Raw genomic sequence first — 15,873 nt, forward strand, 5'->3', positions numbered from 1 at the left:
TGCCACATTAAGATGAGCATCACAACTCTTTCAGGCTCACTGCTAGTCTCCTGCTTGCCCCCCCTCATTATTTTTTCGTAACAGGCCCTCTAGGGTTCCCTGTATGCAGCAACATCTCTCCTCCACTGCCCTGCGCACCACCTCCCTTGTCCCACTCAACCCCCCCCCCCCCCCCCCCCCCCTCATTGAGATGGGCATCACGACTCCTCCAGACTCTCTTTCTGCTCTCATGCCGGTGCAGAGGGAAAGCTGAGCGTCGGTATAGCTGCTGACTGACTAGCAGTGGGAACGGCCGCGCTGTCGGTGGCGCTCATCTCTATCCGCTGTAACCGCCAGCCTGCCGGGAAGCAGCGACGCCAAATCGTAGCTGTTCATCAGACGGCACGGCCTCGTGTGTCTGTGAGAACCATAGGGGAATGGGTGCCAGCTGACAAACCCTTAACTGCTGCTGTGTGGACATGCATATACATGTCAGTGGCGTGAAATTTAAATTAGTTTTGCCACTGATTAAAAAAAAATGCTGTCAATTAAAAGCACACTGGTGGATTCAGTGTAGTCGGTGTGGTTTGCATGCTAAATACTAGAATTAAGCAAATTAGTCGGTGGAAACTAACTGTTCAGGCAAAACTGGGCTCTTCAACACTATCGTATTTAAAAATCCAGATAGTCTTTTGAAGAATTATAAATAAGCCTTCTGTCTGCATTTCTTTAGCGTGATTGAGGTGTTTTAAGCTGCAATGAAACAAAGTGAGACTTAGTATTCCAGCTTTGAGGGACTCAACCTTCACATCAGTTTGGTGTAAATTCTAAAACTCAGTATAAGGCATTCAAATGTGCAACGTCAATTTGTAATTTCAAGTAACTGTTTTGCTTTTTCCCTTTGCTGGAGTAACAGTTGAGATGCAGAAAGAAAGTGAAAGAGCATTCAACAAAGGCCCCCAGCCAGAACTAAACCAGTGCTGTGGTTTTATTTTTGACACAGAAAAAACATTTTGCACACAGTTGGAAAAAGGTATCTACACAGAATCTGAAAAACCAAAAACGAAGACGGTTCTTTGCCAAAACAGAACCAACATGGCTGTTTCCTAAATGAAATGGCCTGCATCGGTCAACTTCTAAAGATCTTGACCAATGATGCATGGAAGAAAGTCACAGGTGTTCCTGCTTATCGGGTCCATTTTATTTTATCACTACACGAGGACATAAAAATTTTGCTTCGTGAATCTTGTGTGTTGGCAAACTCATTTCCACGCAGCATAGAGGCACACAAACCCAACACTAGACAAACACCCACTGGGAGTATAAACGGGGCCTGTTAGTGATTCTTCCTTTGGCCTGTGTGAAAGCAATCACTGGCCATCTGGAGCACGGCCCCCTGGGATAGCACCATGTGGGTTAAATAGGCTGTTATCTGTAACCAGTTCACCTCCCACATGATCAACTTCTGCATCGACATTAGTCAGTTTACCTCCCGCATCACAGCGCTCTACACCGGCTCAACTCCGGCCTCCCACAGGTTGCTATTGACTGGTTTGTCAGAGACCAAAATGCCGACAGAGAGAAGAGTTCCAGTTCGGCGCAAAATAGTTTCACAAATAAACTAGTGTAAAAAAAAAAGATGAAAGATAATCCAACTTGCATGCATCTAACTAATTCAATTGGACAAGATACCATTTGGTCAAAAAGGAGAGGAAGTCTGAGTGAAGTAGAGGAACAGCAGCTATGAATGTGAATGAGTCACCTGCAATTCTCATAGTTGCCGCCTGGAAACAAATGAGGAAAAAGTAAAATGAACTATTTCGACCCAGCTACCTGTGGAGGAAAGTACTGACTTTTTATCTGGTGGGACACTGCAGCCTGTGACTCTTTTGCAGAACCTTTACCACTCAGAGGTGCAGCTTTTGTTCAGTCCAGATATTTTTGAGAATACGAGGCGATGACCATCTCTGCTGAGATAAAACAAAAATATGCATTAATATCGTGAATTTGGTCAACAGAGCCCACGTATGCCATCAAATATCTCACAGAACTAGAATTGCTCCCTCAAGGTTTCGTTGCCTCGGGCCGACCAGTCAAGTAGCAGCTTACATCCAAAATGTCATCACTTCATCATTTTATCCTTTCAGACATTCGTGGGGAAATTGTCATAATTACCACATGAATTACGGCCCAAAACGTGTTTCGTGGGGTAACGGTGACTGCCAAATTCTAATCAGTTCATACTTGAGTCCAGGTGGACGTTTGTGTGGGACGTGATGAATTTCCCTCCAGGCGTTCCTGAGATATCGCATCCGGTATCGGACTGGCTGTGTTGCACACACACTTCTATACGTACAGAACAATGGCAGCACCCTCATCATCTACAGCACTACTTACTGCACAAGTTCACCTACCTACCCGATGAGAGCCTTCCAGCAAAACCGCACCACTAGTCCGCCCACTGTCCACTGCGTCAGACCCCCCACTTTACTGCCACATCACTCACTTTGCCGCCTTTCTCAGTCGGACCGTGTGCAAGCCTCGCACGACAGATGAGATTAAAAAAAATTAAAACAAAGTTTGTTATTGTTCAGCTACTCCCAAGAAGGCACTGTAGGATCATTTATTAATTGTAAGGAGACAGCAAGGACAAATAGTTGACACTCTTCACGAAGAACATCTAAAACTCTCGTCCTTGTTGCCTTTTTTAACGAATAAATATTCATAAGACTTTAATCTCTTCTGTTTTGTGGTGAAGCGGGCCCCTCTCTACAGAGAGGAAGATGTGTCACACACTTAAACTCTAACTAAACAACACAATTACACTAAGCGTGTGCTGAGTGTGTATTGATGAGACCAGGGGAACAACAGGAGGACTAAAGCACTCGGGCTAATCTGAGTCATCAAGCCTCCAAGGACAACGTTGAAAATTTAATTAGAGGGGGAAGTGACATGTTTGACTCATCCCGCAGTCTACGTTTACATTAATATAGGTAGCTGGGCTGCTTTCAGAATAGTTACCTATGAGTCAGTGCTCTCACACACACACACACACACACACACATACACGCAAACACACACAGTCAAATAAACATGAAAAACCTTGATGCTGTCGAGCAAACCCTGTGCACCCAGTAAAAATAAATAAATACACCAACACACACTCTGATCAAGTGGGAGGCAGCACAAAGAAGGATGGGGGAGGGCGGTTGGGAGAGGGTGATGTCAGTGAGACTGAAGGATGGAGCTGCTGACGTCTTGTCAGAAACAGACTTGAAGGGAGGAGCTGCTTGCTTTACGGACGTCATGACACGGATCCACGAAGATTACGTTTGCAACAGGTTTCAAATGAGCCTCACCGGGAGTCAGAACGGGGAAATAAACACACTTGAAAGTCTGCCTTTGTGAAGATAAACCATGCAAACACCATGTATAGAAAATGGCAACATTTACACTTTAAGTACTGGAATTTAAACTGCTCAAGTGCAATTTTGAGTGACATCGTTGTTTCCATTTTATGCTGCTGTGCACGTAGCGATGGCAGCCGCTTCCTTCCATCAGGAGAAACTGGATTCAACAGCGCCTTGCTCAAGGTCATGTCGACATCAAAGCCGCCAACTCTGCGGTTAGCGGAGACGCTGCATATATTGTCCTCATTCCAGAACAAGGCATAAACTTTTCATTCCGTCACATTTATTTGACAGAATATCTGAACCATGTAAGCAATTAATCAAGTAGTCGATCAACAGAAAATGAATCTGCACCTATCTTCATCGTTGATCAATCGTTAGAATACTGGAAGGATTTTCAGCTTGTATTTGTCTTATAGGATAGAAGACTAAATGTCTTTGGATTCCAGCAATTTGAAGCTCCGGGTAAGTTGCGATGAGTATTTTTCACTACTGCCATCTTGTAGCAAAATTTGATCTTATTTGAATCAAGAATAAGCAATAGTTGAAGTCCTTTCAGTCAGATATAACTAGTTACTTTTTACATCCAAAACATACGGTAATTGAACTAAATATGATGCATTGTTATAGAATAAACTAACCGACTGTGTATCAAGTAGTTCAAATGATTTCCACATCGACCAACTGCAGCATTAAAAGGCTGCTTATATGCATCCCAAATACTAATATTCAGTAATAATAGGACAATATATAACACGCTTATTTCTTATAAATACCTCCACACTTTTAATTCAAGTCAGGGATCTCTTCTTCCACTTTTGTTTATTTCAAATGATTAGGCCCTACACCCTGTGAGTTTTTTTAAATAACAGAGTATAATGTATTGTATCTTGGCAGTAATAGCGCTTCGGTTCGTGAGTACAGCCTCTACAGTACAGTACATTACAGTACAATGAGCTGGGTCTATTTTATCAGTCAAATGAATTGAGATGGATTGTTTTTTTCTGTCTGCAGTCTCTGCTGTGGCTTGTTCAGTGGCCTGCAGGGGACGGCACTATTCGCAAGTGACAGGAGCTGAAATGGACTCAAGCCAGCTTTTGTGTGTGAGCAACGGACAGAATGCTGACTATGAGGAACTAGAACCCCTTGGAGAGACAGCGCTTTTGTGTTTGTGTGTGTGTGTGTGTGTGTGTGTGTGTGACAGACGGAGAGAGCGAGAGATGCGGAGATACAACAGAGACGTGTATGAATTTCTATTTCAGTTCTATTCAAAGTGTCCTTCATAAAGCTTCTCAGCTGCACCAAATGGCCACGAGCTGTACGGTGACGCTGTTCAATTACAAAACACAGAAATCCTCAAAAGCGATGGAAGTAAACCGCAAACAGCTTGCTGCTCGTATTTACCAACCCAACCGGTCTGTGGCACATTACACCAAACAATACAAAAGAGAGGTGGGAGGCAACAGATCTCACAGTCCAGTTTTGTGTGGAGACGACTGCTTGCTCACTGCTGTTAAGGAGACAATCTGTGTCCGCATGCTGCACAGTGCAAACTAGCAAGTATGCAAATATACAAGTATGTGCAGTCTCAACACTGTGTTGTATCCATCCACATGTTTTTGTAGCTGGTGAATATAAAATTGACGAGTTCAGTGAAGTAAGATAAGTTCTCTTCTCCTGAGCCACTATATGGACATTTTTGCATTCTTTTTTTTCTTTTTTTTCTTTTTTTTCCCGGCCCCGTTGCTTTAAATATTCATCAACCCCAGACAAATGGACAAGAGGTACGGTAGGGTGAGAAGTGGCTCTTCTCAGTGAGAAGTGTCTTATCAGTCAGTGCAGCAGGTTGCTCAGAAACTGAACACACACACACACACACGCGTACATTCAGAAAGGCCGGCAGGCTTTGTGCTTCCGCGGTGCTGCAGTGCCCTGTGGGGAGGCGGGGTAGGGTGGTGGTGGTGGTGGTGGTGGGGGGAGTGAGAGGAGGTATTGGGTGGATGCTTTTCCTCTTCAGGTGGATCATGACTTTGATCCCTGCGGCAGCCAAATCCTCAAGCCTCCCCCTGCAGGAAGGACATGAACATGCCGTCTCTAACATCTGCTCCGACAGAGATTTACCACACAAGCACGTCTGTGTGTAGGCAGGTACACAGTGCGTACCCGCCTACACACACACACACACACACACACACACAAGACCTATGGAGCAAACTTGCCCACGTTTTTGATGAGAGCAAACACATGCCCGCACACACGCAGACCCTCCCACACTTCTGAAAATAATTCAGATAATTCAGATAATTCAGAAGGCTGCAACACTTTGACACCAAGTCACCACACCCTGCCTGTCTCTTTCCTTTTCAGTCTCTGATCCGCGTCTTGTCCACTTTACCTGCTCCATCCCACGGGACGCCGGGGAGGCAGACAGGCGCTGCTGTCACAGCATGCACAGCACTTGACAGCAGTTGTAGAAGCCAGTGACCCATGCACCAGACCCTGGTCGCTTTCCAACTGCTCAAAGGGTCTCTACTGGAACTCCGCACAGGAAAATAACAGCTTGCTGCCTTTTTTTGTTCATTTTTTTACAAATATCTTGATGGTTATAAATAGCTTGTTTATTCTCTAGTTTCACTATTCTCTTTGGGTCATGAGTTCAGAGAGGTTAGTGGGGGATGCTTTCTAAGAAATATCCAAGAAATCCGTTTGGTGCAGTGGCCGGAAATACAGCATCAAGTGCTGCTGCAGAATATATGAATGGATATTAGTTACATATCAAGTCACTGTTTGCTTTCGGGGTTGATTTCGCACAAAGGGAAATGTAATCATGGCCATTTGCAATGTAATGAAATCCAGCCGTTCAGCTCATTTATATGATGAGTTTATGATGCCACATATTATCTTAATTGACTGTCAGAGCAAAGCTCAGTGATTGTAAAGCTCCAGCAGGCATGAAACGGTTATTTTTTGTTCAATTGTCTTCAACACGTTAAACAGTCAATCAGCTGCTGATTCTATAAAAAGACTATTGCCAGAAATGTAGAACTACTTGAGGGAATTGGCAATTTTTTTGTGCAGTAGCTGCGAACGAGGAGATGACATTTCTGTGCCGCGTCCTCGTGGAGAAGTTATCAGACAGATCTCAAATTGTCTCTATCTGCTTAGTCCTGCTGTGCAGCACCAGTGCTTCTGTTGCTGCCAAACGATTCAAGCAACCGCATGACTGAAAATCCTCTGAATCTTGCTGATGGCAAACAATAAAGCAGAGGATCCTTTTGTCAACATTATAATCCAATTTAAGACTGCAGCTACACAGGCAAATAAACTCTGTGAGCCGTCACTTATCTGATTTTAGTGTTTGGTTAATATCTATCTGTGCATGTCATTCAGTTTTCTAACAGGTAAACACAGGTGCTTTGTTTAACCAGAGGAAAGGTATTTGATAAATAGCGCTGTCACTTTGTACAGAGAAAGTATCGGGACACAAGCTGCACAAACGCTTGCATGTGCAGAAACATGCATGCATCTATTTTCGGGTTAATTACTGCATATGAGTGATTCAGCCATCGATCCGAGTGCTACGGTCAACGGAGCGGGAGGGGGGCAGATGGCACGTTCCAATCCTCAGAGACTCTGACTGCCATCTTACATTACTATCGATCTCTGCACTGAGACACACAGCACGGCATCGATCTTCCCACAGACAAAAGAGCAGAAAAAAAAGCACCTCTGTACCACTTGGGCCCAACACCTCTGCACGAAGACCGACTGACCGACAGATGCACATGTGAAAATAAGTGGACACAAAAAAGAAGCGAGGAAAGGAAGACAGATACAAACCAGTCACAGAATCACTTTAATCCACTGGTCTGTCTCTCCCTTTCATCTGAATATAGATGTCCCTGCGCATCTATATTCAGTTTCAGTATATTCAGTGCTCCAGGGTTTCACTGTCCACACATGAGCGGGTAAAACTGGTGCATGAAGCAATTCATATATAGAAGCACTTTTTGTAGAAAGTAGAAAGTAGAAAGTAGAAAGGACGACAGAGGAATACATGAGGGGGCACGGGGAGGGACCAGGTCTGCGGGAGAAATAGGGGAGATATCAGGGAGACAGAGGACGTGAGTGAAATACATTAGAGCTCGAGCGAGGCTCTAATCTTATATTGGATATTAACATCTTAATAATGACCCATTAGGCCACACATAAAGTAATCACAGATAGCCATGCATGCAGTTCTTCAATTAATCTGATAAGAATGAATTAAGGCAGGCAGAGGCTGAGAGTGGTGCAACACCTGTGGATCGAGGTACCTGAAGGGAGAGCACTGCAGCCACTTGAGGGAGAGCAGGGCAAAAAAAAGGCAGTACAATCAGCCAACAAGGGAATATTCCATAGAAATAAAAATAAAAAGCTGCACACAATAATCTGCGGAGGAGGACCGGGCCGTCACATGTGCAGCGTGTAACAGGTCTCTTCTCATGAGGCGTCCTGCGCTATGCACAGCGCCGCCGCGATGCGATGTGCTCGCGCGTGTGTGTGTGTGTGTGTGTGTGTGTGTGTGTGTGTGTGTGTGTGTGTGTGTGTGTGTGTGTGTGTGTGTGCAAGATGAGAGTATATCGCCGGCTGCCGACTCGCAGCAGCGCTCGTGCGGTTTGACTGCAAAACACCGCCTCCCTCCTCCACTGCACCGTTCCCACGGTCTCTCTGGAGTTACTAGATGAATGATGTGATGTTTTTTGGGGGTTTTTTTTTGTGCAGAGGCGCGTGCAGGTTCCGGTGTAATGAATAGCCTATTTGGACAAATGAGGATGTGTATAGGACGTGTTGCTGTTATTTATTCTGGCGTGGTATCTCACAAACTGCGCATTGCTCCCGATTTGAGTCATCTGCTTCAAGTGCGATGAGTAATTCATAAGGGTGAGGCTTACTATCACCTGAAGAATATATCAAGGATTAGAGGACTTATGTCTCAACAGGATTTGGAAAAACTTGTCCACGCATTTATCTTCAGCAGACTGGACTACTGTAACGGTGTGTTTACAGGTCTCTGTAAAAAGTCGGTCAGAAAGCTGCAGCTGATTCAGAACGCTGCAGCTCGAGTCCTCACTAAGACCAGGAGGGTGGACCACATCACTCCAGTTCTGAGGTCTTTGCACTGGCTTCCTGTCCAACAAAGAATTGACTTTAAAATCCTGTTGTTGGTTTATAAAGCACTGAATGGTTTAGGGCCAAAATACATCTCTGATCTGCTGCTACCTTATGAACCATCCCGACCCCTCAGGTCGTGTGGGACCGGTCTACTTTCTGTTCCCAGAGTCAGAACTAAACATGGAGAAGCAGCGTTCAGTTTTTCTGCTCCACATATCTGGAACAAAGTCCCAGAAAGCTGCAGGTCTGCTGAGACCCTCAGCTCATTTAAATCAAGATTGAAGACCTTTCTGTTTGCTGCTGCCTTTAATTGAACCACATTCAATTAATATATTAATCAATTTCCTGCATTTCTGCATTTTACTACTGCATTTTATTTCTTACACTGTTCTTAATTGCTGTTAAATCTCCTTTTCTTTTGCCTTATGTTTTGATGCTTTTAATGGTTTTATGTGAAGCACTTTGAATTAAGACCTCAGAGAGGCCGGGTTAGAGTCCCGAGGCGGGGTTGGAGTCCCACGCTAAATAAAAGAACTGCACAATATATCGGCATTTCCTTCGGGACCGAGTTTGTGCAAAGCGTACACTATAAAACGCAGATCGGCAGAGATCTTTTCCAGACGTGGTTTGTGTGCGAGTAGTTGCAGAATTGCGGCAGTGTATGGTTGATTGCGTACAGCGTAATGTCTCAGGGAGACATCGATTAAGACCTCAGAGAGGCCGGGTTAGAGTCCCGAGGCGGGGTAGGAGTCCCACGCTATTTTGTGTTTTAATGTTTCAATGTATGTTTTAAATCTCCTTTACTTTTGCCTTTATGCTTTTAATGGTTTCATGTGAATTACTTTGATTACCTTGTTGTCAGGCAGTTTTACGGCTCCGTCCTGTCGTAAATGCATCTTTACAACAGCCCTTTAGTAAGTAAATAAAAGACGGTGGCTGATCGCCCATTTGTGATTTACAGTAGCCAATGCCGTTTTTCACGTGTCTCACTGTCATGTAACATATAGTTCCAAGTGAAGTGAATCCAGTGTTTTGTACAATGAGTTTATCATTTTCTAAGATTTGTAAAGATGGGTTCTCACAAAAGACACGTTAAATAAAGACTGCATGGTCAAAGTCAATGCAGCAGAAGCACAAGAAGAATAGAAGATGTCCTGACTTATAGTTCCTGAATGGGCAAGCCCCAAAAACGATTTCCCATAATGCAACTCAATGTATTTATTACACCCTCCCACAGGCTTGAAGTTTCACAGCCCAACTCAAATTAACTCTGATGACGATTCATGAAAAATGACCTAATGTCATGTTTAAAAAGCAGTGGAATGGTCCTTTAATAAGCCCTCGCGTTGATACAATCTGAACTGGAATATCAGCAACTCTCTTATCTTTTTGTTTTTGTTTCTTTTTTTTAAGCTGTCTGGGGACAATATATGAGATCACAGAAAGATTGATAGCGCGAAGAACAATACCAATGTGGCAAAAATGTAAAGACTTCCACTGGCTTGCAGTTTACTTTCTCTCACACGCACAGAAAACATGCAACTCACCTGGATGTGACACATGCGACAACAAATTAAAGTGAAAACCTGATGTGAGTGGTCCCTTTTAGCAATAGCCCCATTCAATGTTCCCTCTAATTTTTCATGTGTCTGGGCATACACACAAGCTCCCTGAGCACACTGAGGACCACTGTGAGCAACATCAGATGTGCACGCTGTGGCCACACACCAGTATCACACCTGTTCAAAACCTTGGATCATAGCAAGTTACATGGCTTATTAAAAGAATCAAATTACAGCAGCAATTTTCACTAGTTTACTTTTAATATAAGTGATTTGACAAACTTTAAAGGAAAAAGACAAAAATCTTGTTGTTCATGAGATGTGTAGTATGTTTTATGTGAGAGTCTTGCTTGGCCATGGGAAGAGTCCTGCTTTGGCCTGTGTGAGGTCCTGTTGTGGCCTGTGTGAGGGTCCTGTTCTGGAAGAAATGATACATATACACCTTTCAGACATAACATTTTGTTCACATTAAAACATTCACATTTTGCACAATGACGTGTGCTGTAGCTTGTGATACAGTGTAAATTCCTGTAACTCTGTCTGTAAAATATGTAATTACTCAGTTTTTTATTATCATTTCTACTACCCATAAATGATCTAGTAGTAACATAATTTAATGATTAATATCCATAAGTAAAAAATCTTAATAAATGTCACGAGAATATGCACAAATCTGACTTAAATTTTACCTTATTTTTCACGTCTGTCCTTCTCACTTCTCCAATGGTTGTACACTTTGTCCAGGTTGATGGCTTCGTCTGCTTCTTGCTTTGACTTTATGCGCATCAGCTGGTCCAAATGTGCCACTTCAAGACGATTTCTGGATGCTGTTTTGATTTTATTTTTTATTTTTTTCTGCTGAATGTGACGCTTGAGGTAGTCCAACTTCCATTCAGTCCACATTTTTCCCTCGGAAAACTCATTTGCTACTTTAGCTTCGCTGCATGTTTTGCAGAGTAGACCCTTCCCCCTCGAAAAAGAAAAAATCTCACCCAGTTTCACCGCTTGTTCTTCTATTTGAACATACTCCGACAGCCATTCCATCTTAAAAGAACCACATTTCTTTTTTCCAATGGCTTGGTGAGTGGATGTGTCGCTGCCCGTTCGTTTCGCCATGATAAGGGGTTAGCATTTGCGTCTCGTAACTCCGCCGCACTGTTGTTAGCTAGCTAACCTGCACGGGGCGAATGGGCAGGGCAATAGTGTCAATGCTATGATTGGCTGCGTAGCGTAAGTGAACCGAATCGTATCATTGGCTGGACACCTGTCACTCACTGAGTTACGTTGCAAAATAGTACAGAAAACAAAATTATTATTATTATTATTGGTTTAATTGATTAGATAAGATTAGGACTAATATTAGATATTAATTAATACGTTTATGTTGAATTTTATTTTATGCGCTGCATAGATTTTCTTGTGCGCTGAGAATGTGCGAGCAGTGCGCGATTGCTCAAGCGCGCAGCTTAGAGGGAACATTGGCCCCATTCAGGGTCAATGAATGAGAATATGGCATCGACACAACTGAACCCCTATGAAAGATTTTTGACATCATCAAAACACCAAATGACGGAATATCATGTGGGAGATGGTGTTCATCCCTCGAGCTCAAAGACGGGTAGAACCAATGCAATGTTGTAATATATGCATTGCCTCATATTCACGTGTATTTAGGAGAACCAGTCTTCTACTATTGGCTGCCAAATGTCTCCGTAAGGGGCACTTACGTGTTGTTACAGTCTCAGATCGCTTCCTTTCCTCAGATGACACATGTATTACAATGCTGTGAGCTCCTATCTCTGGGCTTTCACTAAAGGCTTTTCAGAGGTGCTATACTCACTGGCAGGGAAATCTATCGCGCTGAAAGATGCGGTGCCAAAAGAGACTCGCACCTGAAAGATAACCTGTTCCAAGGATTCACTGCTGCTTCCTCGGGATGCCAAACATCCATCATGTAAGCCCTCAGTCGGTCTGGGACGACAGGAAATTCAAATTCTCAGCAGTTCAGAACTTTATCAGGTCCAAAGAAATAATGATTACCATAGCCACCAGCATTGTTTTAAAGTTGTACCACCAAAATAGCAGCTAATGAATTCATTGCGTTTTACAATTTACCTTGTCACGGGCCAGTGTGCATTTGAATGTCAAACTCTCTGATCCTTTACAGGTTAAACGACTTAACTCCTCTGGGAGTCCATGCCTCTGACTGGCTGACAGATAAAACGGGCACAAGACTGCAGCTGATTGGCTGTTGGCAGGGCAACCAGTTCAAAGCGCTGGACCACCAGCACCAGAACCAGGGCCTCCGAGACCGCAGAGTGATTTCACCCAAAAGCACTCCCCTCTTCACACATCTTATGCACTCCGGGTTTATACACACCTAGCATGTCCTCACATCATCCCCCCCTCTCCCTTTTAACTGAGGGTAAAGAGTGTCAGCGACTTCATTTTATCAGGGAGCTGGCAGCCACAGACAGGCAGGGGTACCGGGGCCCCGGCAGCAGAGGAACTGGGTGCTCTGCAGCCCCGAGCACCAGCACACTGACCCACATCTTTCCATCTCCACAGGACTCTTTAGAAATACAAACCACCCACCACTTAATGGAGGTTCGGTTCCAAAATACAAGAGGAAAAACAACATGTCCCCTGTGACAGTGACAGTTCAGAGTAGAGCTCAATGACCACATGATGAGAAATGAATCCATTTGCAGCCCTCATTAAAAAATAGTATGAAGCATTTACGGTTTTGTTTAGTTAAGTGTTGTGATTTGTGTGTCACTGTAGGGAAATATATGTCTTAAAGTCATGGAAATCAGAGGAATAATCTCAGACTGTCTTTATTTTCATTATTTCTTATGACGGACATGAAAGCATCAATCTTATTTAATCTGACATACTATCGGCATGAATGTGTCCATCTTCTCACACATCTATTTGACTGCGATACATCCACAGTGTTACAAGGACCTTGAGTCATTGCGCAATGATGTGCAACCACCTGTGCTCCTGTTTTGTGTTACATGACCAGTTGCGGTCATTCCTTTTCGCTTCGGCTGACAGAAAACACTTAACCCGCCGCAAATGATCACAGAATTACACCAGAACACCAGCAAATTCACCGTTTCCCAATCAGATCTCCAATTACCATTTGCCCTTGAGCCAGATGTGGGCAAAGTTCGGGAGACAAGCTCAGATCAGACACTTTGGAGATTGATGCATATTGTCAGTACGCAGCATACTTACGGTTTCCCCCCGAGTCTGCTTGCCTCCTCTTTTTTTTCTTCTTCTTCTTCTCTCCTCCTCGGGCCACGGATTCGAAACCGTCAGCTGTGTCCCTCCATTGCGCCTTGGCGGAAACAATGACTGATATAACGGGGCACACAGCTACAGGTTGCAGCGCACACTCAGTCGATGATGTGATCGCGCAGCGGATGACTCCCGGGGAAAATTACACTTCACTCCGCCGAGGAAAAAAAATCTCAGTAGATACCAGAAACTGGCCCGTTGCAATCCCTACAGCGCCCGCGCAAAAGTTGTCAACACGGCGCGTAATTACCGCTTTTGCGCCTCCAGAGCAGAAGCGCACATGCGGAGCGGGCAGCTGCTGGTTGGCTTTGGAGACCGGGAGCGACAACAGCCGGTCGTTGGAGAGTGCGGCTGCATGGGATTTGCGAGGCAAAACTCTATGACAAGATGCTATACAGTCTCCTGGTCGGCACCAGCTGAGGTGGGAGGGAGACAGCGGGGTACCGGGTGTCGTGTCCGTGATGCAATGCGGGTACCGTCGGTGCCATCGCCCGCAGTTTTGTCTTTGTGTGCAGAAATCCACGCGCACCGGTCATTATCTGCGGAGCAGCGGCGCACATTCGTCTCAATTAACGGCGGTCGGGATTGACTGCAGAGGTAGAAAGCATGTGTTTAGTGTTCATGCTCTCTCTCTCTCTCTCTCTCTCTCTCTCTCTTTCTCTCCCCCTCTCTCCCTTCTTGTATGTCACAAGACGCACTCTTTGGCTCTAATAGATGCATGCGTCTTAATCATGGCACACATAAACGGCTCGGCGTAAATAGAGTAGGACAGGGTCTCAGTCAATGTCCAGGCCATGATGGGGTTTACCCCGGACACTCATTTTGTGAATCATATGAACCCAAGCTGCTACCGCTATTGGTTGGAGCAAACCCTGACAAAAAAAGCAAATAGCCTCGGGCAGTAGTGACGGGATTCAATGTCAGCTGTGTAAATGGAGTCTTTCACAATAATAAATCATTAACCTTTTTACTCAGCTAGTATGCTGTCTGCTCAACACTCCGAAAGTCAACTGTGGCCCAATGAGAAGCAAAATAGTGCAGCTCATTAATAATGAAATGCCATTTTGGGTCTGCAACATTTTGTTATGCTGCGCAGCAGGGAAGTTGGAGCGCATCCTGCTCTCCGGCTAGATAACACGCGCACTTCCCACTACTGAATGAGAAAGGTGGGAAATCAAGTGGCGAGAAGACAAAAAAGGACACACAGCTCCTCTGCAGTGGACACGGGGGCATTTTCCACCTGGCACATTTCTGAATGGAACAAATGTCGATTCCTTGGGAGCGGCCGAGCAGGGCATGGCTTTAAGCAGTGAGTAGTGAGCCTAAAAAGTTTGACCTGTGAGAATTGAGTGCACTTGTTATGAGCGGAACAAGCTGGTTTGTGGCGCCTCCGCTTCAGCGTGTGTTTACGTGTTCGTCCAGGACTCCTGCTGCTCTGCATGGTAGCCTCGGAGGTCTGGGATGCTGAGACCAACCTCATAGAGTTTGTGTGTAATAAGGGCGCCAGGAGGGCTATGAATGTCGTGGGTTAGAGAGTGCGCTGCAGGATATGATTGTCACAGATACATTTTCCCAACATTTCTGTTTCTGCTGGGGGTGATTGTGTGTGTGTGTGTGTGTGTGTGTGTGTGGGTTACCGCAGCACCAGGAGAAGAGAGGAGACATAGTTGCATCCTTGAGGCTTCTTCTCGAAGGTGTGAATGTTTTGAAGGCCCCAAGCCAGCCAGGATGTGCCGCTTCGCTGCTGCAGAGACTGAAGAAAAACATCAACAACTACCTGCTAATTCTCACCTTCAGCTGAGTGTACGCAGCGGGCACGGTGACAAACTGCATGCAAACAAGCGCACAAGCACTGATTTTGGTGATTGGTCAAAAGATTTAAATATCTGTTATTCAAAGTAGAGACGCTCCCGTATGCACATCAATGTAGACAAGGAAATGCTTTGAAAAAGCCGAATTTGTGAAACGTTATTGTCTGGTTTGCCTTTTGACCTGTAAACCACCAAATCAAAGCTAACCAGGCTCAGTCTGTCTTCCTCGCCACTCACACGCAAACACGGCCAAGCAAAACTAATCAGTGTGTCGATGAATGTTCACACAAACTGAGTGAAAACATGTTGATGGGCTTCTCTCTCACTGGTTTGCATCGGATTCAGAGGCATTATCAGTTTCCTGCGGTGTGGAAATATCCTGCTCTCACATACATCTGTGGCTTTCTGGAGTATCCGTGCCCCGAGAGGGATGGGTCAAATGCAGAGAAAAATGTCCCCCTTAAAGGGATAAAGATAGTATTAATTCTATTCTATTCTATACAATTAGCGAGGCTTTAAATTGAGTTGAAGGCCCCAATAGAACCTATACAAGCCTACAATCTGCCAAAAGGCAGGTGTCTTTTATTTGTTATACTTTGTAGCCTACAGGCAGCTTCTCCAGGTCTCCACTGGTCAAAGGCTACTTGTTTA

The 15,873-nt window shown here is 44.6% G+C and overlaps 1 protein-coding gene across 1 annotated transcript in view; it reads right to left on the reverse strand.

The window, feature by feature from the left end:
• LOC306789263 (chloride channel protein 2-like) overlaps positions 1–13,393 on the reverse strand; it is a 36,402-nt gene extending 23,009 nt beyond the window's left edge. Inside the window, exon 1 of the mRNA XM_079285122.1 lies at positions 13,349–13,393. The gene's annotated coding sequence lies outside the window, so the exon portion shown is untranslated. The remainder of the gene's footprint in view (positions 1–13,348) is intronic.
• Positions 13,394–15,873: the final 2,480 nt, after the last annotated feature.

The sequence above is a fragment of the Melanostigma gelatinosum genome (genome assembly GCF_949748355.1).
Source record: "Melanostigma gelatinosum genome assembly, chromosome: 15".
NCBI classification, from domain to species: domain Eukaryota; kingdom Metazoa; phylum Chordata; class Actinopteri; order Perciformes; family Zoarcidae; genus Melanostigma; species Melanostigma gelatinosum.